Raw genomic sequence first — 26,904 nt, forward strand, 5'->3', positions numbered from 1 at the left:
CCTCCCTCTCCTTACTAATAAGGAACCAGCTAGTCATGCAGAAGCTTCAAAGCATGACTATTGGACCAAGGCTATGCAGCATGAACTCACTGCACTAGCCAACAATAACACTTGGATTATGGTTGATTTACCATAAGGTGTGAAGCCTATTGGAAATAAATGGGTATATAAAATCAAAAGAAATGCTGATGGTTCTATATATAGATATAAAGCACGACTGGTTGCAAAAGGATATAATCAAATTCAAGGTGTGGATTACTTCCAAACTTTTTCACCAATTGCAAAGATGACTACTATAAGGACTGTATTGGCTATTGCAGCTATTCAAAATTGGCACATACATCAACTAGATGTGGACAACGCCTTTCTTCATGGCGACTTGGATGAGGATATGTATGTGAAGCTTCCTCAAGGTCTGCAGGTCACTTCAACTATTCAAGTCTGCAAGTTAACCAAGTCTTTGTATGGCTTGAAACAAGCAAGCAGAAAATTGTACGAAAAATTGTCACAATTTCTCACTACCATTGGTTATACATAGATGTCTTCTGACCCCACCTTATTTACTAAATATACTAAGGACAATTTTACTACTCTCCTTGTTTATGTAGATGACATTGTGCTAACGGGTAATAGTTTAGAAGAAATTGAAGCTACTAAGTCTTGTCTGCATAAAGCATTTGGTATAAAGGACATTGGCACATTAAAATTCTTTCTTGGTTTGGAAGTAGCCCATTCACAAGGCATTACACTTTGTCAGAGAAAGTATTGCCCAGACCTTCTCACTGAGACAGGTAACTTGGGCTGGAAGCCATCTATTGTTCCCATGGATCCCAGCAATAGACTCCATTATATGATGACAGTGAATCTCACCCAAACATCACTAAATATAGAGCTTTAGTTGGTAAATTGTTGTATTTAACCTCCACAAGGCCTGATATAGCTTTTCCTATGCAACAACTTAGTCAATTTCTTCATGCACCCACTTCAGCACATTTCAAAGCAGCTCAGAAGGTATTAAGATACCTCAAAGGCAACCTTGGCACACGTCTCTTTTCCCATAAATTCTTCATTGCAGTTAATGGGATTTAGTGATGTTGATTGGGGAGGTTGCCCAGATAGCAGAAGATCCATCACAGGTTACTGTTTTTTCATTGGACAATCCTTGATTTGTTGGAAATCTAAAAAGCAGTTGATTGTATCTAAGTCCTCCTCTGAGGCAGAGTATCGTGCCTTAGCTTTAGCTACATGTAAATTGCAATGGTTGAGCTACTTGCTGAGAGACTTGCAAGTTCACACAGACAAGCTGCCAGCATTGTATTGTGACAGTCAAAGTGCCTTGCACATTGCCGCTAATCCTGTTTTCCATGAAAGAACAAAACAACTAGATATAGACTGCCACATAGTCAGAGAAAAGCTTCAAGAGGGACTTATGAAGCTCTTGCCTATACCTGGTTATAATCAACTTGCAGACATCTTGACAAAAGCTTTGCATCCAACTACTTTTCATAGGTTGTTTTCCAAGCTTGGTCTCATTAACATTTTTAGGCTTCAGCTTGAGGCGGTGTTGCAAAATGAAGATTGATTAAGTATGAACTGTTGGGTTTTTGTATGTTGGCTACATTTTGCAAAATCATCTTTTATCCAAGTGTTGAGACATATGTGCATACAACGTGTGTTGAGACAGATGTACGTACACATTGGAACAACACCTGTGTAGTTTGACTGCGCGCCAGCTTGCATTTTTATTTTATGTGCAATCTTTCGAAGCTTTGATTGAAGAATTATTTCGTTGTGACTTATACAACAAGGCGCACGTGGTCTATTGTTTCTGAAGGCAGCCGAACCCCAGTTCTATTTTGAAAAGGAATAAAATAACTTTTAGAAAATATACTATTTGATTCCAAAATATGTTTGCTGCTGCCGCAAGGTTTTGAAGACCTAATTATGTCTTGGAGTCTAAGCTATTGTTCTGCTATATAAAGGGTGTTTCTAACCTTGTTTTATACACCGAAACTTGAAGCTAAAATAGAATATCAAAGATGTAGTCTTTTAAGGGTTTCATGTCTTTGAGCCACTCTCTAGGAGAGTTGGTGTAAAGTGAACCACTCGGGCTATGAGATGGTCACTATGTCATCACTCAAAAATCTGTAGGTAATGAGTTGAGTAGTGTACTTGGAGGAAGCTTTTAAGCAACTCCAAATTATGAACTTAGTCATTGGCTAGGTATTTGTCATGGAAGTTTGTCTTCTAGTTTGCTCATAATTGTTATGTTGATCCAATCGCTGGCTGTGATTGAAGAGGGAATTGAGAAGGGCCTCATACCTAGGTGAGTCTTAGGCAGAAAGTATAACACGGGTAGTGATTAAGTGAGGAGTTGTAAACGAAGGAGTTTAGCTTTGAATTTATACTATTTAGTGGACTTTATCCCTGGCTTGGTATGCCCCTAGAGTAGGTTGTTGTGCTGAACTGAGTTAACAATTCTGGAGTGTTGTTTATGCTTTTCAGTATATGTTTTTTAATGCTCTACTTTATTGTACTTACTGCGAAGACACGTGTTACGACAAGTGTCTGAACATTGTGGACAACAGTTGTCTACTGTGTACCAGAATTTCATGAACTAATTAGCTTAATACAAATAGTTAGTTAGTTAAACTTGTTATTCAAGTCAGTTAGGTTGTTAGAGTTTGTTAGCCAAGTTAGTTATTATCTTGTAACCAGGGGCGGAGGAGATTGTGGGCTGGATAGGGCCATGGCCCGCCCTAGCTTTTTTTTTATAGTGAGCAATTACAATTATACCCTTAGCTACTTTTTTCTTTTTCCTCCCACACATCAAACTTGGATTGTTGTGTTTCAGAGTATTGCACACGCAAGAAGCACAGAAACAGAGTATTGTAAACAACCCAACGGCAAACCACATCACGTCGACACACCACCTCCACCGCCCTGAGCACCACCGCACCACCACCACCATTGACCGCACCTCCACATCACGTCGATCACTCCACTGTACTTCTCAGATTAAGGTATGAATCTCAATTGCAAAACCCTTTTCCTCTCTCAAATTTTGGCTCTGTTAGATTGATATGAAATAATACTTGGATTGTTGTGTTTCAGTTTTTTCTTGAATGTTATTGCTCTTGCTCAATACTCTTCCAATACTTCCTTATTTTGTTGTTGTTTGTTTCAATTTTAGGATTTTCATTGATTTTATTGTTTTTGTTAATGTCATGTTATTAAACTCTGTTTTGTGTTTGTTAGTTACAAGTAGGGATGGGCAAAAAAAACAATAAACCAAACTGAACTGGAGAACTAAACTGAACCAAACCAATTTTAAACTAAACCAATTTGTTACATTGAGAACCAAACCATGTAGAGCAGATTAATGAGTAAGGAATTTTAAACTGAACCAAACCAATTTTAAACTAAACTGAACCACAAGTTAACGAGTAAGGAATTCATTAAATGGTTTGAAAAATCAGTTCAGTACAACAACATAAACTGGTAAACTGAACTGGAATTTCAGTTAAGTTTATGATTGTACAGAAAACAATTTGGTTTGGTTTGAAGAACTGTGTTTCCAGTTCAGTTGGGTTCAGCTGCAGTTTCTCTCTTGAACTGAACCATGCCCACCCCTAGTTACAAGTTTGTCTATTGTTTCTGTTGTTTCTAAATTAGTTTGTTACTTTGTTTTTTATTGTTTATATTGTAGTATTTATTGTTATTGTTTGTTGATTTGCAATAGAAAATTGAAGATGAAAGTTAGAAAAATTGACTCTTTTTTTAAGAGAAGAACTTGTGAAGATGAAAGAGAGGAAGAAATTAGAACTCGAACTCCTACAACTGAACCAGTTAATGATCCAAGAATTGAAATTGAAGAAATTATAACTATTGCATCTGAACCCGTTAATGTTCCAAGAACTGAAGAATTTACGGATACGGTTGATATGTTGCATTCTTTAGAACGCGATCCTGGAAAGCGTCCTCCAATTTGGTGATATCCACCAAATCAACAAGATGAAATAAGAAGAGCTTATCTAAATTGGGGTCCATATCAAATTCGTCTAGAAAACTATCCATTATCTGGTCAAGAGAGTCATCCAAGACGTTTTCAACACTCTTGGTTTAGTTTATTTCCCTCATGGCTAGAATATTCACCTTCAAAAGATGCTGCATATTGCTTGCCGTGTTATCTTTTTAACAAAGGATCGAGTGGACATCCATTATCAGATGTATTCCTTACCGGTGGTTTTAATGCTTGGAAGAGAGTTAGAGAAGGAAAGCGTTGTTCCTTTCTTAAGCATATAGGAAAGGATCCTTGCTCATCACACAACAATGCAATGAAAGCTTGTGAAGACTTGTTGAATCAAGAGGCACATATTAGGAATCTTATTGAAGGGCAAAATGAAGGTGTGAAAACACAAGAAGGGAGGGTTGAATTGTGTTTTAGCCAAGTTTAAAACTTTTTCAAGTTCTTAACTTAACTACAACAGCAGCGGATAAGTAACACAATAAAACAAGATAAAGGAGAGAGAGAGATCACACAAGCAATTTATACTGGTTCCTCTCACAAAACGAGAGTAGTCCAGTCCCCTTGCACTTCCAAGGGATTTCACTATAATCACACAAGATTACAAATGCTCAAGCACACAAGCAAGAGACTTCACAACAATGCTCAAACACACAAGCTTAAGACTTCTCACTTAAGCACACAAGCTTAAGATTTCTCAAGTACTAGAGATAATGAAATAGATAAAAGAATACAACTGCTCTTAAGAGAACCTTAATGAGCAAATACAATGAATACAGAGTATTTGGACTAAGAGTGCAAAAACACTAGTTCAGAGGTTCAGAGCTTGTATTCGTAATTCAGAGTTTGTTCGAGCGCGTGTGTAATCCTTGATTGATTAATTGATTTTACAACTGATTCTTCTAGTATATATATAGCTAGAAAAGAGTCGTTGCAAAGATGACCGTTGAAGTAGATAACCTTTTGTCTTCAAGTAGCTTGTCTTGATGCAGTTTGGTTGTTTCTAAAACTGAGTAAGAGTTTCAGACACTTTGACCATGTGCAGAGAAGACTTTCCTTATTCAGCTAAAGAGTCTGATGTCTCACGTTCTCAAGAGTGGACAGACAAAATGAGGGTAGCTGTTCTGATCAAGCTTGAAAGGTCCTTTTCTTCATTGGTAGAAGAGTTGACTAACAAAAGAGAATCTTCACCAACTTCAAGAAGATCTTCAGAGTTTGATGAAGCTTAGTCATTAAGAAGTTCTGATGTCTTCATCTTCTGAAGGTTGTAACTTCTGAGAGCTTGCGAACTTCTGAATTACTTGTCTTCTGAGCTTTATTCAGAGCTTATCTGAAGCCAAGTTCTGCACACTTAAATTAAATTTTTAGTCCTTCCAATTGTTTATTAATACTTTGTTATCATCAAAACCTTAATAGATTTAGGGGCAAACATTTTTAAATCAATTTTGTTCCAACAATCTCCCTCTTTTTGATGATGACAAACATAAGTATTAATTGACAATTGTTGTTAAATTAACTTATCATGTTTCTCTTAGGTTTATGAGGTTTGCAAGCTCCCCCTAAGATTGATACTCCATAAAGCCTAAGCTTTAAGTTTTATCCATGATATTTTAATTTAGTATAAGATTTAAGTAATTTTAGAATAAAAACAAATTTCATGTTTTTCTTCAGGACGAGAGGTTTGCAAGCTCTCCCCCTAAGTCTCATAAGGTTAAGTTAAAATTGCACTTTTAACTTATCCTTACTTACGAAATTTATTTTCAGTTTTAAAAAACTTAGTCTCCGCATTTAAAACAAGTATTTGCAAAACAACTTTAATAATAAGAATATAATAAGTAATAAGCATTAGTGGTTTCAGCTTTTTGAAACTTATCAACTTATTAATTAATGCGTAACTACTCCTCCTTTTGTCATTATCAAAAAGCAAAAAGTTAGGAAACCAAGACAGTCAAAGATAAAAGTTGGTTGTTACAAAGATGAATTTATTTCAAAACAAAAACCAATGCGCCAAAACAGGTTATAAAAGGAGAACTTTGTGACAAACATTCTTCATAACAAAACAGAATCAAAATATCAAGAAAGAAGTAAGAAGAATGAAAAGGTTTAGTGCTCGTATTGCTGAATTTCGCAGGAAGAAGGAGGAAGAACGCGAAAGAGAAGAGCGAGATAAGGAAGAAGATAAGAAGCCACAAGAAGCTGAAATCATCATCATCTCGTCAGATTCTGAGTCTGAGAAAGATGAGATTGACGCTGACTATGCTGAATTCTGAGTCTGAGGAGAAATCTGAGATTTCTTCTGAGGATCAATCTGAATAGGTTTAGGTTGTCTTTTCTTTTTACCAATGTACTCAGCATATGCAGCTCATTAATAAAAATTTTCTTTTAAATTCTGCTTGTGTTCTTATTTTCTTGTCTAAAAATAATAGAATGAATAACGACAAACCACGCAAAAAAAATAACGTACCAAATAACCAAGTTAAAATCCAGAGAAACTAAAAAAAATTGTTCAGAAGATAAATAAAAACATAAATAAAATAACATAAATGTGCTGAGAATCCTAGGGTTTCTGAAGAAAGGCTAAGATGATGTCAAATTTGTCGTTCAAGGAGTCCACTTTGGAGTCAAGCTTGTCCACCTTTGATTCTAGATTCAGATGATCTGATCTTTGCCTCTCAAGAGCTTCTTGTTGTTGCCTCAATGCTTCCTGAAGAGCCCTCAGCTGATTTGTATCCATAGGAGCTTTGCCCTTATCAGAGGAGGGTGTTGGAACAAAATTGATTTAAAAATGTTTGCCCCTAAATCTATAAAGGTTTTGATGATAACAAAGTATTAATTAACAAATTGGAAGGACTAAAAATTTATTTTAAGTGCGCAGATATAAGCACCATTTAAGTCCTGAGTGGAGTTCAGAGGATGTGAATTCAGAAGTTCACAAGTGCTCAGAAGATGTTGGACTTCAGAAGTTACAACCTTCAGAGGATGAAGACTTCAGAACTTCATGTCTGTCTACAAGCTTCATCAAACTCTGAAGATCTCGTTGATAGCTGTGAAGATTCCCTTTTCTAGTCAACTCTTCTACCAATGAAGAAAAGGACCTTTCAAGTCTGATCAGTTCAGCTACCTCTGTTTTGTCTGTCCTAACTTGAGAACGTGGGTCTTCAGTTTTGTTAGCTGAATAAGGAAAGTCCACTCTGCAGTAGTCAAAGTAACTGAAACTCTTTCTCAGTTTTGGATACAACCAACTGCATCAAGACAGACTGCTTGAAGACAAAAGGTTATCAACTCCAACGGTTCCTTTTGCAACGACTCTTTTCTAGTGGTATATATACTAGAAGATTCAGCTAACAACAGACAATTACAAAGAATTGAACGTGCGCTGAACAAACTCTGAACTCTGTGATATACAAGCTCTGAACCTCTATCTAGTGTTTTTGCACTTTAGCCAAATACTCTGTACTATTTGTATTTGCTCATTTTAGGTTCATCTAAGAGCACTTGTATATTTTTATATACTTTATTGTTAAGTGTGTAACTTAAGCTTGTGTGCTTAAGTGTGAGACTTAAGCTTGTGTGCTTAAGTGTGAAGTCTTAAGCTTGTGTGCTTGAGCATTGTTTGAGAAGTCTCTTGCTTGTGTGCTTGAGCAGGTGTAATCTTGTGTGATTATAGTGAACTCCCTTGGAAGTGCAAGGGGACTGGACTACTCTCGTTTTGTGAGAGGAACCAGTATAAATTGCTTGTGTGATCTCTCTCTCTCTCTCTTTAACTTGTTATTTATTGTGTTACTTTTCCGCTGCTAACGTAGTTGAGTTAAGAACTTGAAAAAGTTTTAACTTAGCTAAAACACAATTCAACCCCCCCCCTTCTTGTGTTTTCACACCTTCAATTGGCATCAGAGCACCTGGTCTGTTACTTTCACTTAACAGTGAGACAGTAAAGATCTTGTGAGAACACTATGTCTGGAGGAGACGATAGTAGCACTAGAACTGGTGAGGCCAGTGGTGCTGGTGGTGGTCCCAGAAATGCTTTTGGTTATGACTACTTAAGTAATGAATCACATGAACATAGTGGCAACAGAAAAGCCCCTATATTCAATGGTGATGCTTCATTATTTGAGTGGTGGAAAGAGAGACTGTATAGCAATATTACTGCTATTGATCATGAGTTGTGGGATTTGGTTGAGTTGGGAGTAACTTTTGAAAACTTGAATGAACATGGTAGGTTGTCCATGGAGAATAGAAAGTTACTCACACCAGCTAACCTAAAAATCTACACAAAACATCATAGAGTAAAGGACATTGTTGTTGGTGCTATTAGACATGAGGATTATGTCAGAATAGAGAACAAGTCTACTGCTAAATCTATCTTTGATTCTATGTGTGCTACCTATGATGGTAATGAAAAGGTTCAAGAGGCTAAAGCTAGTCTTTTGATAAGGCAATATGAACTTTTCACTATGCAACAAGATGAAAACATTGAGACTATGTTTACAAGGTTTCAAATCCTTGTATCTGGGCTTAAAGCTCTTAAGAGAAGTTATTCTACCTATGACCATGTTCAGAAGATTCTGAGAAGTCTTCCTATTGCTTGGAGACCTAAGGTCACTGCAATAGAGGAAGCTCAAAATCTCAAGACTCTGAGTCTTGAAGCTCTGATAAGCAATCTCAGAAGCCATGAGATGGTTCTAGATGCTGACTCAGAAACTAAGAAGAAGTCTAAGTCAGTGGCTTTACAGTCAACTAAGACTACTTCTAAGGCTCTTAAGACTCAGCTTCTTGATATTGAAGAAGAATCTTCTGCTGATGGTCAAGAGGATGAGATGAATGAGGATGAGTTTGCTTTATTCACCAAGTTTCAGCAATGGAACAGATTTAACAAAAGAAATTTCAGAGGAGGTAACAGCTCCAGAAATTTTGTCAGCAAAAAGGATGATCAGAAGAACTGCTTCAACTGTAAGAAGCCAGGACACTTTATTGCTGATTGTCCAGAAATGTCTGCTAAAGACAAAAGCAAAAGATACAGCTCAAAGAAGCAACAATTCAAGAGCAGATTGAAAAAGAGTCTGATGGCTACTTTTGAAGAGCTATCATCTGAGGAAGAAGTTGAGGAAGAAGAAGAGGCAAATCTAGCCCTGATGGCTTCAGCTGACTCAGATGCAGACTCAGACGATGAATCAGAATCAGAATCAGATTCTGAAGTAACTGATGAGGTATTTTCTGACTGCTCTAAATCTCAACTCATAACTGCACTTAACAAGGTCATTGAGAAACATCTCAGAGTGTTAAGTAAACAAAAAGTTTTACAAGAAAACCTTAACACTCTGACTGAACAAGCAGAACATTTTCAAGGTCTATATCAAGAAACTCTGAATAGAGTAAATGACCTTGAAAAGGGTTGTGCTGTGTGTCACAAACCTACTGATGAGCAAGAAATGGCTCTTCAACAGTTTGTGCATCTCAACCTTGGTAAGAGCAAAGCTGCTAATCTTGTTTATAATGTCATGAGACATAGAGGAGAGGGACTTGGCTATGAATATGGTAGAACATATTCAAAGCTAAAGACCTATCCCAAAAAGGTTGGAAAATCTTGGGTTTACTATGTTGTACCTCAGAGTGAAGAAGGAAAGAAATTTGGTACTCTGGAAGATGAGGACAATAATCTGAGAGATTTGGGAATTGACAACTCAGAAGAACCAAGTTCCTCAGGATCTGGGAAGAAAAGCTCAGAAGATAAAAGCTATTCAGAACTTGACAGCATTAGTTCAGAGGTTCTGAAAGTTTCAAAATCTGAGGCTTCAACTTCTGGAACCAGAGGAATTCTAGTTCATGAGAAAAGTCAACCTAAAGGCTCAGAAGTTTTTAAAAGAAAGTCTAACCTCAAACCTCAGAGGCAACATAGGACTAAGGTTATTTATGATTCTAGAGTCAATAAATATAACCAGTCAAATCAATGGACTGGTGATAAATACAAACTCTGGAAGCATAAACAATCCAAGTCCTGGAATAATAACAGAACTCAAACTAAGAAATATTTTCAAAAGGGTTATTATTCCAAACCAAAATCTTTCTCTCACACTCAACAACACAGTAAACATTTGTGGACTAACAAGCGTGGACCCAGAAGATGGGTACCAAAAGCTGAAATTATGTATCATTCAGATTTACCAACTAGGAAAGGATATATCCTACCTAGAGTATGGAAACAAGTCCTATGCAAAGGAAGAAGGGCTTATGTCCTAGACCAATGGCTGACAAGTTCTCAAGTTAACAATCAGAACTTGTCAAATGAAGAGGAAGAATATTGGGATGACTTTATCATTAACTGTGATGAAGAGTTCTATCGCAATGATTAAAGTTGTTTCTCATACAGCCTGCCACTCAAAGAAATATCATGAAACACTCATGGTATCTGGATAGTGGATGTTCAAGGCATATGACTGGTGACAAACAACTGTTTTCTAAGCTGACTATGAAAGAAGGAGGATCTGTTGGCTTTGGAGGTAATCAAAAGGGAAAGATAATAGGTACAGGTACAGTAGGTAATTCTTCCCTATCTATTAATGATGTTTGGTTAGTTGATGGACTTAAGCATAATCTATTGAGCATAAGTCAATTTTGCGACAATGGTTATGTAGTCATTTTTAATAAGGAATCATGTACTGTAACCAAACAATCTGATAATTCCATTATATTCAAAGGTCTGAGAAAGAACAATGTTTATAAAATTAATCTTTCTGATTTGAATGAACAAAAAGTGATGTGTCTTTTAACCTTGGGTGAAGAAAAATGGATCTGGCATAAGAGGTTAGGCCATGCTAACTGGAGGTTAATCTCTAAGCTTAGTAAGCTTGACCTTGTCAGAGGTTTACCTAAAATTAAATATCACTCAAACACACTTTGTGGTTCATGTCAAAAAGGAAAGATTACAAAATCATCTTTTAAACCTAAGAACATTGTCTCTACCTCAAGACCATTGGAACTTCTTCACATTGATCTTTTTGGGCCAGTTAACACTGCTTCAATCAATGGAAAGAAGTATGGATTAGTGATTGTTGATGATTACAGTAGATGGACTTGGGTAAAATTCCTAAGAACAAAAGATGAAGCTTATGATGAGTTTAGCATCTTCTGCAAACAAATTCAAAATGAAAAAGGCTACACTATTTTAAAAGTTAGAAGTGATCATGGTGGAGAATTTGAAAATGAACCTTTTGAAAACTTTTGTGAAAAATATGGCATTCTGCATGAATTCTCTTCTCCTAGAACTCCTCAACAAAATGGGGTTGTAGAAAGGAAGAATAGAACTCTGCAAGAAATGGCCAGAACCATGATGCATGAAACAAATGTAGCAAAGTTTTTATGGGCAGAAGCTGTAAACACAGCATGTTATGTTCAAAATAGAATCTATATCAGATCTAAGTTGAACAAAACTGCTTATGAATTGTTCAAAGGAAGAAAACCTGATATTTCTTATTTTCATCAGTTTGGATGTACATGTTATATCTTAAACAACAAAGTCCATCTAAAGAAATTTGATGCTAGAGGTTATAAGGGTATTTTTATAGGATACTCTGAACGCTCAAAAGCATACAGACTATATATTTCTGAAACACATACTGTGGAAGAAAGTATGCATGTCAAATTTGATGACAAAGAGCCTGACCAAGTGTCAGAGCTTGTGGAAGGTTTGTCTAGATTTCAGGTATCAGAGGATCAATATTCGGATATTCCAAACTACTCAGAACATCCATTCTCTGAAGTACCTCTGAACACAATAGTTCCTACAGACTCTGAACAACCAAGAACTGAAGCATCTGCTGAACCTGATGTTGATGAGTCTGAAGATGATGAGCCCCCAAGAAATACTTTCAAATACAAGTCATCACATCCAGAGGAACTGATATTAGGCAACAAGGATAGTCCAAGGAAGACAAGATCTCAACTGAGAAATGAGGAATCATTAGTTGGTCTTATCTCAATGATGGAACCATCAAAGATTGATGAAGCTCTGAAAGATGATGCTTGGATTGTAGCAATGCAAGAAGAGCTGAATCAATTTCAAAGGAATGATGTGTGGACTCTAGTGCCTAAACCTTCACACAAGAACATTATTGGAACAAAATGGGTATTCAGAAACAAGTTGAATGAACAAGGTGAAGTGGTAAGGAACAAGGCTAGATTGGTTGCACAAGGTTATAGTCAACAAGAGGGGATTGACTATACTGAAACCTTTGCACCAGTTGCTAGACTTGAAGCAATCAGGTTACTTCTATCTTATGCTGTTAATCATGGAATAACTTTGTATCAGATGGATGTTAAAAGTGCCTTCTTAAATGGTTTCATTTCTGAAGAAGTGTATGTTAAGCAACCTCCTGGTTTTGAAGATGTCTCAAACCCAGAACATGTTTTTAAACTTAAGAAATCCCTGTATGGTCTGAAACAAGCTCCAAGAGCTTGGTATGATAGACTCAGTAATTTCCTTCTTGAAAAGGGTTTTGAGAAAGGAAAGGTTGACTGCACACTCTTTAGAAAAACAACCAAAGAAGACATTTTAATTATTCAAATTTATGTTGATGATATTATCTTTGGTTCTACTAATGCTGCTTTGTGCAAGAATTTTTCTAAGATAATGCAGGATGAATTTGAAATGAGCATGATGGGAGAGTTGAAGTTCTTTCTTGGAATTCAAATCAATCAGAAGAAGGAAGGAACTTATGTTCATCAATCAAAATACACCAAAGAACTTCTGAAGAAATTCAATTTAGATGACTGCAAGATAATGAATACTCCTATGCATCCAACTACCAACATGGGCAAGTCAGATGATGAAGGAAAGGTAGATCAAAAGGTCTACAGAGGTATGATTGGTTCCTTACTCTATCTGACAGCCTCTAGACCAGATATTTTATTCAGTGTTTGCTTATGTGCAAGATTCCAGTCAGATCCCAGAGAATCTCATCTTACTGCTGTAAAGAGAATCTTTAGGTATCTGAAAGGAACAACTAATCTTGGACTTCTTTATAAGAAATCAAATGATTATGTGCTAAATGGATTCTGTGATGCTGACTATGCTGGAGATAAAATTGAAAGAAAATCCACAAGTGGCAATTGTCAATTTGTTGGTGAAAACCTTATCTCCTGGGCTAGTAAGAGGCAAACTACTATAGCTTTGTCTACAGCAGAAGCAGAATACATTTCAGCAGCTAAGTGTTGCACACAACTACTCTGGCTAAAATATCAGTTAGAAGATTATCAGGTAAGCAGTAACAATATTCCTTTATATTGTGATAATACTGCAGCCATTCATTTATCTAAAAATCCTATCCTACACTCTAGAGCCAAACATATTGAAATTAAACACCATTTTATCAGAGATTATGTTCAGAGAGGCATTATAGATATTAAGTTTGTTGATACTGAAAATCAATGGGCTGACATATTTACTAAAGCCTTATCTGTTGAAAGATTTGATTTTATAAAGAAACATCTGAACATGTTTTCAATCTCTGAATGAAAATTTTTTTGGCAATTAAAGTGTAAGAGGTTATGTATATCAGAACTTATGATTCAGATCATCTGAACACAAGCTCTGAAGTACCTAACTCTGATAGAGAATTTTTAAATAACTCAGAGGCTCTGAACTATTTAAGTGGGAAACGTTTAGTATTCACTGCTGAACAGTTGTCCATTAAAATAGCAGTTACCAAGTAACTTTCTGCACGTGGTCTACGTGTGTCAGGTAGTGGGTGGTTAATGATGATTTTTGGTATTCAACTTTCTGTCAATTAGCGTAACTTCCCAAATTTGCTATTTTCGTGTTAACTGTGTGCATTTAAATAAAACTTACACAATACACTTGCACACTATTCACTTTCACAACCTACACTTTCATATTCTCTCTAAACCTCCAACACACTTTCTTTCTCTCTCGCTAGTTTTTCCAAACCTTACCCTAATCTCCAACAATGGCTGGTACTTCATCTTCTTCGTCAAAAAGGATTCCACCGTTTATTTTCAAGAACCTTCAGATTGTTGGGAACGAGATGGAATTCCCAGAATCTGAACTCACATTTCTGACAGAAAAGATAGTTGATTTCGACGGTTTGAAAGCTAATGGTTTCGACGTTAAGCCGTACTTTATCACTCAAGGTTGGGATAAGTACTTCGACATGCTTAACGGTCCTATCTACCCAGATTTGTTGAAGAAATTCTGGATGAAAGCAAAGGTGTTTGACAAGCATGAAGCTAAGAAGGAAGAGCTTGCTGCAATAGAAAGAGACCCTAGTCTGAAAGGTAAAACTAGGAAGGAAATGGGTTTGCTGGATTATACAGGTGTACAGATTAGGTCAAATATCTGTGGAATGAACCTGGCACTCTCGCCCATTCATTTCAATGCTCTTCTTGGTCTTCCTAACTCTGGGATAGAGTTAGATGTGTTTGAAAAGGATACAAGATTCAGAGATGATCTTCTGCATCTCATATGCACAGACTTCTCCTTAAAAGGGAAAGTGAAGGGTTTGACTGAAGAATGTCGAGTTCTTTTCAAGATCATCATAGCAGCTATCAGTCCAAGGGTTGGTGGGACTGATACAATCTCCTGGACGCATCGTCATCTGCTGTATTTCCTTCTGACAGGAAAGAAGGTTAATCTTGGAGATTACTTCTTTGAAAGGATTTGTGAAGCCATCTTTGCAAGTAAATCTCAGAGGAAAACTACTATAGTTTATCCTAGGTTGTTGTCAGACCTTCTGCATCAAGGTCATGTTGTTCAGAACCTAAAGAAATTTCACCCAGAGCTTGTGGAGAAGAAGTTCATTCCTGAAATTCTTCATGCTAGTTTCCTTACTAAGATGCGCCTTATTGCTTCCAAGCCTGTTGCACCTCCACAAGAGATAACTACTACACTTGAAGATCGTCTGTATGTTCAAGGCTACCCAGTTATTTCTGAAGCTGATGCTGAGCATGTTATTCAGGACTACTTGGAAGTGCTCAGAGAAGAAGGATTTGTTGTTGATAGAAGTATGGTTCCTCCAGCCCCTGTAAACTTGTATAACCCTAAGAGGAAGCCAAAGAGGAAAGCTGAACAAGAAAAACCAGATCTTTTGGCTCAGAAGAAGGTTAAGGTTGAGCAATCCTTGGCTGAGCAGAGAACAAAGAAGAAGCATGAAGAAACTGCAACCAAGGCTGCTGAAGGAGCTTCCAAAAAACCTATGGTTGTTGAAGTTGACAGTTCATCTGAGGAATCTGACTCTGAAGATGAAACTGAGTCTGATGAAGAGACAATTGCTGAGAGACTTCGTAGAAGACCTGCTCCTATTTCCAAAGATAAAGGTAAGTCTTCTAAGTATGCTTTTAATGAAAATGAGATTGGAATAGGTTACACTAAACCTCTCAGAACCATTTTACCAACCTCTGATAATCCAACCTCTGATAATCCCCTATCTGAACTGGAAAAACATCTGAGCCCTGACCCTCTCAATAATCACCCTCCTTCTCATGAAACTCAACACAAATCTAGCTCACCTCCTAAACCTACATCACCTCCACCTCAACCTCAACCTGACATTCCATCTTCTGAACCTCAACCAGATATTCCTGTCACTAAACCAACCTCTCCCTCAAAGCAATCCTCTCCACATCCTAAACCAACCCCCGAACATCAATCTCCTGAACCATCCCCTGAACATAAATCACCTGAACCATCTCCTGAACATATTTACCCTGAATCAACTTCTGACATTTCATCATCTGAACCAACCCCTGAACCACATCCTAACCCAAGTGCTGAACATGCTTCTCCTGAGCGTATTCACACTTGTGCTCCCAAGCCAGCTACTGAATCACCTACTCTCTCTACCATTCCCAATCCTTCACCCTCATCATTCAACACTTTTAGTAATCTATCCACTCAATTTCATGAAGACTTGCTTAGATTATCTACAATAAAGGACAGGTTCTTAGTTTGTCCTTCTGATGTGGACCTCGAAGTATCAAGCATTAAGGCAAGGATTTGCAATGCTTTGGATGATGCTGCTGCAAAGGTTAAGGCTGTTATTGGTAAGCGGGATCTGGAAGGTATAAGCTTCATGAGGAACAGTCTGGCTAGGGCTGAGTTGAAAAGGTTAACGCCATTCAATCATGAAGAGCATGAGCGTGCTAAGCTTGTTGCTATAGCTGCTGCTGTAAGGCGTATGTCTAAATTCAAAGATTGCTGGGTTGATTCTACACTTCTGCAACGTCTTGAGGATCAACGGATTGAGAATGAACGTCTGGAAGAAGCTGCTGCTAGAGTTGCTGAGTTGGCTAATGAGCTACAGAATGAAGATGCCACAGAAGAGGATGTACTGGTTGTGCTTGCTTCTCAGAATCAAGAGGATGTGCTGATGATAGATTATCCAGAGGAAGGAGAACCCTCTGATAAAGGCAAGGCACCTATGATTGAAGAACCAGAACCTGTGATTGAAGATCAAGCTCCTGCTATGGCGGATCAGTTGCAGATTTTTCAAGAAGCCCTGAGGGAACAGCAAGAAGGTCTAGAACGTCAAAGAGTTGCTCAAGAGACATTGGAAACCAAGGTGGATGGTTTAGTTTCCAATGTGGGATCTTTGAATGATAAATTCGACCAACTCTTAGCCTTTCTTAAGAAACCCTAGGATTCTCTGCACTTGTTTTAAGCTTTATTTTTATTTTTTTTTCTTCTGAACACTTTATCTGGTTTATCTATTTTAAGTTGTTTTGTTTATGTTTTGCTTGCTTACTTCTTTCTTGTTCACTTGATATTTATATTGTCTTGATAAATAAGAACATAAGAACACAAGATGCTTTTTAAAACGAAAATTTTTTTTATTAATGCTCTAACCATGTTGAGTACATTGGTAAAAAGAAAAAGAAAAAGACAACCTAATCCTAATCAGATGGATAAAACTCAGAAGAAATCTCTGATTTCTCCTCAGCATCCTCTGATGAAATTTCTATGGGATCTGGGTTTTGTGCTTCTTCTTCTTCTTCTTGTTCCTCTTCTGGAACATAGCTCGCCAAGAACTCAACATAGTCAGCATCATCTTCATTCTCTTCAGCTTCAGAGTCTGATGAGATGATTATTATCTCAGCATCTTGTGGTTTCTTGTTGTCCTTTTTATCCTTCTCTTCGTCTTCGCGCTTCTCTTCGTTCTTCTTTCTCTTAAACTCAGCGATGCGTAAGCTGAATCTTTTCATTATTCCTACCTTCTCTTGCTTCACTTGTTTATTCTTGTTTTTACGTGAAGCAGGCATGTTAACTCGTTCACTTTTTATAAACCTTTGAGCGCGTTGGTTTTCGTTTGTAAATTTAATTCACCTTTGTAACTACCACTCTTCTTTCTTTGACTGTCTTGGTTTTATAACTTTGTTTTACTTTTTGATAATGACAAAAGGGGGAGTAGTTACGCATTAATTGATATGTTCCAAAACTGAAACCACGCCTTTTATCTCGCTTTTATCTGTTAAGTTAAAAGTTGTTATTTTTAAGTTGTTTTACGTATTTCAAGGTGGAGACTAAGTTAGTTGAAACTAAAATAAATTTCATAAGTAAGGATAAGTTAAGAGTGCAATTTTAACTTAGCCTTATGAGACTTAGGGGGAGAGCTTGCAAACCTCTCACTCTGAAGAAAGATATGAAACTTATTTTATTTCAAAATTATCTTAATCTTATACTAAATTAATATATCATGGATAAAACATAAAGTTTAGACTTTATGGAGTATCAATCTTAGGGGGAGCTTGCAAACCTCATAAACCTAAGAGAAACATGATAAGTTAATTTAACAACAATTGTCAATTAATACTTATGTTTGTCATCATCAAAAAGGGGGAGATTGTTGGAACAAAATTGATTTAAAAATGTTTGCCCCTAAATCTATAAAGGTTTTGATGATAACAAAGTATTAATTAACAAATTGGAAGGACTAAAAATTTATTTTAAGTGCGCAGATATAAGCACCATTTAAGTCCTGAGTGGAGTTCAGAGGATGTGAATTCAGAAGTTCACAAGTGCTCAGAAGATGTTGGACTTCAGAAGTTACAACCTTCAGAGGATGAAGACTTCAGAACTTCATGTCTGTCTACAAGCTTCATCAAACTCTGAAGATCTCGTTGATAGCTGTGAAGATTCCCTTTTCTAGTCAACTCTTCTACCAATGAAGAAAAGGACCTTTCAAGTCTGATCAGTTCAGCTACCTCTGTTTTGTCTGTCCTAACTTGAGAACGTGGGTCTTCAGTTTTGTTAGCTGAATAAGGAAAGTCCACTCTGCAGTAGTCAAAGTAACTGAAACTCTTTCTCAGTTTTGGATACAACCAACTGCATCAAGACAGACTGCTTGAAGACAAAAGGTTATCAACTCCAACGGTTCCTTTTGCAACGACTCTTTTCTAGTGGTATATATACTAGAAGATTCAGCTAACAACAGACAATTACAAAGAATTGAACGTGCGCTGAACAAACTCTGAACTCTGTGATATACAAGCTCTGAACCTCTATCTAGTGTTTTTGCACTTTAGCCAAATACTCTGTACTATTTGTATTTGCTCATTTTAGGTTCATCTAAGAGCACTTGTATATTTTTATATACTTTATTGTTAAGTGTGTAACTTAAGCTTGTGTGCTTAAGTGTGAGACTTAAGCTTGTGTGCTTAAGTGTGAAGTCTTAAGCTTGTGTGCTTGAGCATTGTTTGAGAAGTCTCTTGCTTGTGTGCTTGAGCAGGTGTAATCTTGTGTGATTATAGTGAACTCCCTTGGAAGTGCAAGGGGACTGGACTACTCTCGTTTTGTGAGAGGAACCAGTATAAATTGCTTGTGTGATCTCTCTCTCTCTCTCTTTAACTTGTTATTTATTGTGTTACTTTTCCGCTGCTAACGTAGTTGAGTTAAGAACTTGAAAAAGTTTTAACTTAGCTAAAACACAATTCAACCCCCCCCCCTTCTTGTGTTTTCACACCTTCAGAGGGTCCACCTTCCTCTTGATAATCAAGCATGAGAACATCATCTTGGTGCAGCACAGCAGCTTCTTGAGCAAGCCTCTCAGCAGCTTGAGCCAGACGTTCAGTTTCTATCCACTGAGCTTCTAGACTCTTAAACAGCTTGGAATCTACCCATCAGTCCTTGAAAGCATTCAGACGCAACACAGCAGCAGACACATCAGCAAACTTAGCACGCTCATTTTCCTCATGACTGTACATTGTTAACCTCTTCAAACTAGCCCGTGCTAAACCTTCCTTCATCAGATGAACAACCTCCATATCCCGTTTACCAATAACAGACTTTATATCCTCACCAACTGCATCCAAAGCATTACAGATTTTGGCCTTGAGAAGTGATACTTCAATATCCACATCAGAGGGACAAGCCAAGAACCTGTTCTTAATATTTGACAACCTAAGTAGATCATCATAAAGCTGATTGGAGAGGTTACCAAATAGGTCAGAAGGTGAGGGTGAGATATATGGAATTGTGGAGTGTTGAGGTGATGTGGGAGTAGAGTTGTCAATTTGAATAATCTCTACTTCTGAAGGCTTAGGAGCACAAGTGTGAACACGTTCAGGAGAAACATGTTCAGCACCTGAGTCAGGGTTAAGGTCAGATGCTATGTGTTCAGAGGTTGGTTCAGGAGATTTGCTGGAGGAAGTTTGTTTGATAGGTGAGGTTGGTTGAGGTTCAGAAGATGGTTGAGGAGATATTTCTATTTGTGATTGAGGTTGTGGTGATTTTGGTTTAGGAGGGGATGAAGATTTGTTTGTTTCATGAGTGAAAGGTTGATTATTTAGGGGGTCTGGGCTAAGATGTTTTTCAAGTTCAGAGAGAGGATTTTCAGAGGAAATATGTTTGTCCTTCTGCTGAATGTTATCAGAAGAGGTAAATTTTTCAAGATTTTCTTTACCTTGTCTGATTAATTCATCAGTGAAACAATCATTTTCTTCTAAGATCAGTTCCTCTGGATGTGATGATTTGTATTTGAAAGTGTTTCTAGGGGGTTCATCATCTTCAGACTCATCAACAGCAGGTTCAGCAGCTGCTTCATTCCTTTGATGTTCAGAGTCTGTAGGAACTGTCATGTTCAGAGGTTCTTCAGAGAATGGATGTTCTGAGTAGTTTGGAATATCTGAATACTGATCCTCTGATACCTAAAATCTAGACAAACCTTCTACAAGCTCTGACATTTGGTCAGGCTCTTTGTCATCAAAATTGACATGCATAGTTTCTTCCACAGTGTGTGTTTCAGAAATATACAGTATGTATGCTTTTGAGCGTTCAGAGTATCCTATAAAGATACCCTTATAACCTCTAGCATCAAATTTCTTTAGATGGACTTTGTTGTTTAAAATGTAACAAGTACATCCAAACTGATGAAAATAAGAAATGTCAGGTTTTCTTCCTTTGAACAATTCATAAGCAGTTTTGTTCAACTTAGATCTGAAACAATTCATAAACAATTCATAAGGTTTTCTATTTTTAACATAACATGCTGTGTTTACAGCTTCTGCCTATAAAAACTTTGCTACATTAGTTTCATGCATCATGGTTCTGGCCATTTCTTGCAGAGTTATATTCTTCCTTTCTACAACCCCATTTTGTTGAGGAGTTCTAGGAGAAGAGAATTCATGCAGAATGCCATATTTTTCACAGAAATTTTCAAAAGGTTCATTTTCAAATTCTCCACCATGATCACTTCTAACTTTTAAAATAGTGTAGCCTTTTTCATTTTGAATTTGTTTACAGAAGATGCTAAACTCATCATAAGCTTCATCTTTTGTTCTTAGGAATTTTACCCAAGTCCATCTACTGTAATCATCAACAATTACTAATCCATATTTCTTTCCATTGATAGAGGCAGTGTTAACTGGCCCAAACAAATCAGTGTGAAGAAGTTCCAATGGTCTTGAGGTTGAAACAATGTTTTTAGGTTTAAAAGAGGATTTTGTAATCTTTCCTTTTTGACAAGAACCACAAAGTGTGTTTGAGTGATATTTAATTTTTGGTAAACCTCTGACAAGGTCAAGCTTGCTAAGCTTAGAGATTAACCTCCAGTTAGCATGGCCTAACCTCTTATGCCAGATCCATTTTTCTTCACTCAATGTCAGAAGACACACAACTTTTTGTTCATTCAAATCAGAAAGATTTATTTTATAAACATTGTTCTTTCTCAGACCTTTGAATACAATGGAGTTATCAGATTGTTTAGACACAGTACATGATTCCTTATTAAAGACAACTACATAACCATTGTCGCAAAATTGACTTATGCTCAATAGGTTATGCTTGAGTCCATCAACTAACCAAACATCATTAATAGAAAGGGAAGAGTTACCTACTGTACCTGTACCTATTATTTTTCCCTTTTGATTGCCTCCAAAGCCAACAGATCCTCCATCTTTCAGAGTCAACTTAGAAAATAGTTGTTTGTCACCAGTCATATGCCTTGAACATCCACTATCCAGATACCATGAGTGATTCATGATACTTCCTTGAGTGGTAGGCTGTATGAGAAACAACTTTAATCATTGCGGTAGAATTCTTCATCACAGTTAATGATAAAGTCATCCCAGTATTCTTCCTCTTCACTTCTCAAGTTTTGATTGGTAACTTGAGATCCTGTCAGCCATTTGTCTAGGACATAAGCCCTTCTTCCTTTGCATTGGACTTGTTTCCATGTTCTAGGTAGGACATATCCTTTCCTAGTTGGTAAATCTGAATGGTACATTATTTCAGCTTTTGGTACCCATCTTCTGGGTCCACGCTTGTTAGTCCACAAATGCTTACTATGTTGTTGAGTGTTAGAGAAAGATCTTGGTTTTGGAATAATAACCTTTTTGAAACTTTTTCTTTGCTTGAGATTTGTTATTATTCTAGGATTTGGATTGTCTATGATTCCAGAGTTTGTATTTATCACCAATCCTTTGTTCTGATTGGTTATATCTACTGACTCTAGAATCATAAATAATCTGAGTCCTGTATTGCATTTGAGGTTTGGAGTTTGATTTTTTTCTTTTAAAAACTTCTGAGTCTTTAGATTGACTTGCCTCAGGTACTGAAGTTCCTTTGGTTCCAGAATTTGAAGTCTCAGATTTTGAAGTTGTCAGAACATCTGAACTAATATTCTCAGGTTCTGAATAACTTCTATCTTCTGAACTTTTCTTCCCAGATCCTAAGGAACTTGGTTCCTCTGAGCTGTCAGCTTCTAATTTTCTCAGATCATCATCCTCATTTCCCAGAGTACCAGATTTCTTTCCCTCTTCACTTGGTGGAGCAACATAATAAACCCAAGATTTTCCAACCTTTTTGGCAAAGGTCTTTAGCTTTGAATATGTTCTACCATATTCATAGCCAAGTCCTTCTCCTCTATGTCTCAAAACATTATAAATCCTATTTGCAGCTTTGCTCTTCCCAAGGTTGAGATGCATAAACTGTTGAAGAGCCATTTCCTGCTCATCAATAGGTTTGTGACACACATCACAGCCCTTTTCAAAATCATTCACTCTGTTCAGAGTTTCTTGATATAGACCTTGAAAATGGTCTACCTGTTCAGTCAGAGTGTTAAGCTTTTCTTGTAAAGCTTTTTGTTTACTTAACACTCTGAGATGTTTCTCAATGACCTTGTTAAGTGCAGTTATAAGTTGAGATTTAGAACAGTCAGAAAATACCTCATCTGTAACTTCTGAATCTGATTCTGATTCATCCTCTGAGTCTGCATCTGAGTCAGTTGAAGCCATTAGGGCTAGATTTGCCTCTTCCTCTTCCTCAACTTCTTCCTCAGATGATAGCTCCTCAAAAGTAGCCATCAGACTCTTTTTCAATTTGCTCTTAAATTGTTGCTTCTTTGAGATGTATCTTTTGCTTTTGTCTTTGGCAGACATTTCAGGACAGTCAGCAATAAAGTGTCCTGGCTTCTTACAGTTGAAGCAGTTCTTCTGATCATCCTTTTTGCTGACAAAATTTCTAGAGCTGTTTCCTCTGAAGTTTCTTTTGTTAAACCTGTTCCATTGCTGAAACTTGGTGAATAAAGCAAACTCATCTTCACCCATTTCCTCCTCTTGACCATCTACAGAAGATTCCTCTTCAATGTCAAGAAGCTGAGTCTTAAGAGCTTTAGAAGGAGTCCTAGTTGACTGTAAAGCCACAGACTTGGACTTCTTCTTAGCTTCTGAATCAGCATTCAGAACCATCTCATGTCTTCTGAGATTGCTTATCATAGCCTCAAGACTCAGAGTCTTGAGATTTTGAGCTTCTTCTATTGCAGTGACCTTAGGTCTCCAAGCAATAGGAAGACTCCTCAGAATCTTCTGAACATGGTCATAGGTGGAATAACTCCTCTTAAGAGCTTTAGGACCAGATACAAGGATTTGAAACCTTGTAAACATAGTCTCAATGCTTTCATCTTGTTGCATAGTGAATAGTTCATATTGCCTTATCAAGAGACTAGCCTTAGCCTCTTGAACCTTTTCATTACCATCATAGGTAGCACACATAGAGTCAAAGATAGATTTAGCAGTGGACTTGTTTTCTATTCTGACATAATCTTCATGCCTTATAGCACCAACAACAATGTCCTTTACTCTGTGATGCTTAGTGTAGATTTTTAAGTTAGCTGGTGAGAGTAACTTTCTGTGCTCAATGGACAATCTTCCATGTTCATTTAAGTTTTCAAAAGTTACTCCGAGCTCAACTAAATCCCATAATTCATGATCAATAGCAGTAATATTGCTATACAGTCTTTCTTTCCACCACTCAAATAATGATGCATCACCATTGAATATAGGGGCTTTTCTATTGCCACTATGTTCAGGTGATTCATTACTCAAGTAATCAAAACCAAAAGCATTTCTAGGACCACCACCACCACCACTAGCATCACTGGCCTCACCGGTTGTTCTAGTACTACTATCGTCTCCTCCAGACATAGTGTTCTCACAAGATCTTTACTGTCTCACTGTTAGGTGAAAGTAACAGACCAGTGCTCTAGATACCAATTGAAGGTGTGAAAACACAAGAAGGGGGTGGGGGTTGAATTGTGTTTTAGCCAAGTTTAAAACTTTTTCAAGTTCTTAACTTAACTACAACAACAGCGGATAAGTAACACAATAAAACAAGATAAAGGAGAGAGAGAGATCACACAAGCAATTTATACTGGTTCCTCTCACAAAACGAGAGTAGTCCAGTCCCCTTGCACTTCCAAGGGATTTCACTATAATCACACAAGATTACAAATGCTCAAGCACACAAGCAAGAGACTTCACAACAATGCTCAAGCACACAAGCTTAAGATTTCTCAAGTACTAGAGATAATGAAATAGATAAAAGAATACAACTGCTCTTAAGAGAACCTTAATGAGCAAATACAATGAATACAGAGTATTTGGACTAAGAGTGCAAAAACACTATTTCAGAGGTTCATAGCTTGTATTCGTAATTCAGAGTTTGTTCGAGCGCGTGTGTAATCCTTGATTGATTAATTGATTTTACAACTGATTCGTCTAGTATATATATAGCTAGAAAAGAGTCGTTGCAAAGATGACCGTTGAAGTAGATAACCTTTTGTCTTCAAGCAGCTTGTCTTGATGCAGTTTGGTTGTTTCTAAAACTGAGTAAGAGTTTCAGACACTTTGACCATGTGCAGAGAAGACTTTCCTTATTCAGCTAAAGAGTCTGATGTCCCACGTTCTCAAGAGTGGACAGACAAAATGAGGGTAGCTGTTCTGATCAAGCTTGAAAGGTCATTTTCTTCATTGGTAGAAGAGTTGACTAACAAAAGAGAATCTTCACCAACTTCAAGAAGATCTTCAGAGTTTGATGAAGCTTAGTCATTAAGAAGTTCTGATGTCTTCATCTTCCGAAGGTTGTAACTTCTGAGAGCTTGCGAACTTCTGAATTACTTGTCTTCTGAGCTTTATTCAGAGCTTATCTGAAGCTAAGTTCTGCACACTTAAATTAAATTTTTAGTCCTTCCAATTGTTTATTAATACTTTGTTATCATCAAAACCTTAATAGATTTAGGGGCAAACATTTTTAAATCAATTTTGTTCCAACACAAAACTCAGATGAAATTATCAAGAATCGTTTACGTCTCAAGGCTTCAATTGACGCGGTTCGTTGGTTAACATTTCAAGCTTGTGCCTTTAGGGGTCATGACGAATCTAGTAAGTCAAGAAATCAAGGTAATTTTCTTGAGTTGTTAAAATTGTTGGCATCGTACAATGTTGAAGTTGCAAAAGGAATATTGAAAAATGCTCCAAAGCATGCCAAATACACTTCACCTCAAATTCAAAAGGAGCTCTTGAGTGTTCTTGCTAAAGGGGTGAGAAAACATATTCGTGAAGAAATTGGTGATGCCAAATTTTGTATCATTGTTGATGAAGCTCGCGATGAATCAAAAAAGGAACAAATGTCTCTCTTGTGTTAAGATTTGTTGATAGAGTCGGTTTAATACAAGAACGTTTTTTTGATGTTGCACATGTTAATGACACTGCATCTTTAACTCTTAAGGAAAAGATATGTGATATACTTTCTAGGCATAACCTTGATGTTTCTAACATTCGTGGTCAAGGATATGATGGTGCTAGCAATATGAGAGGACAGTGGAATGGTTTACAATCACTCTTTATGAAGGATTGTCCATTGTTTTGCCCATCGATTGCAGCTTGCCTTGGTTTCGGCATCAAGAGATCTCAAACCAATTCATAGATTCTTTGATAAGCTGACTATGATTATCAATGTTGTTACATCTTCTACTAAGCGCCATGATGAGTTACAAGCTGCCCAAGTAACAGAAAATCAATATATGGTGGATATTAAAGAGATTATGACTGGTAAAGGGGCAAATCAAATTGGAACTTTGAACCGGCCTGGAGATACTCGTTGGGGATCACATTTTAGGTTTATTTGTAGTGTGATAAATATGTATGAAGCAACTTGTCATGTTTTAAAAAAACTTCAAAAAGAGAGTAAAAGTTGGACAACATCTGGGGATGCTGATAGTTCTTACAATTACTTGAAAGAATTTGATTTTGTATTGATCTTATTCATGATGAAAGCAATTATGGGGATAACTGATGTTCTTTGTCAAGCCTTACAAAAACAAGATCAAGATGTTGTTAATGCCATGGATTTGGTTCGTTCAACAAAGCTTGTTATTCAAGACTTAAGAGATGATGGGTGGGATGAGTTGCTTTCTACTGTGACTTCTTTTTGTCAAAGACATGAAATTGAGATCCCTGATCTCCATGATGTTCATTCAACAACAAGATTTGGTCGCTCTCGTCTTGAAGAAAATCAGGTGACAATTGAACATTATTTTAGAGTTGAAATATTTTTTACTACCATTGACAAACAATTGCAAGAGTTGAATAGTAGATTTAGTGAGCAATCAATGGAATTATTAACTCTAAGTTGTGCTTTGACTCCTAAGAACAATTACAAAACTTTTAAGGTTGAAACTATTTGCACTTTAGTTGAAAAATATTATCCCATGGACTTCACTGAACAAGAACAGCTTCTTTTGCGCTATCAACTTCAACATTTCATTGTTGATGCTCGTCAATCTTCACATTTGAAGAACTTATCAACAATTCAAGAATTATGCTCACGTTTGGTTGAAACTGAAAAGGCGACTATTTACTTCTTGATTGATAGACTACTACGTCTTATCTTGACTCTTCTGGTTTCTACAGCCACAACTGAAAGATCCTTTTCAACAATGAAAATTATCAAGAATAAGTTGAGAAACAAGATGAACTCCGATTTTCTAGCAGATAGCATGACAGTTTATATTGAAAGGGAAATTGCTGCAAGTATCGATTCAGAGACTATTATTGATGCTTTCAAGGCTATTGGAACGCGTAATGCATCGTTTTAA

The 26,904-nt window shown here is 36.9% G+C and overlaps 1 pseudogene; it reads left to right on the forward strand.

Annotated features, from left to right (window-relative positions):
- The first annotated feature begins 3,752 nt into the window (after nt 1-3,752).
- Nucleotides 3,753-26,904, forward strand: LOC123886055 (annotated as a pseudogene).

This window comes from Trifolium pratense, linkage group LG5, assembly GCF_020283565.1.
Source record: "Trifolium pratense cultivar HEN17-A07 linkage group LG5, ARS_RC_1.1, whole genome shotgun sequence".
Classification (NCBI taxonomy): Eukaryota; Viridiplantae; Streptophyta; class Magnoliopsida; order Fabales; family Fabaceae; genus Trifolium; species Trifolium pratense.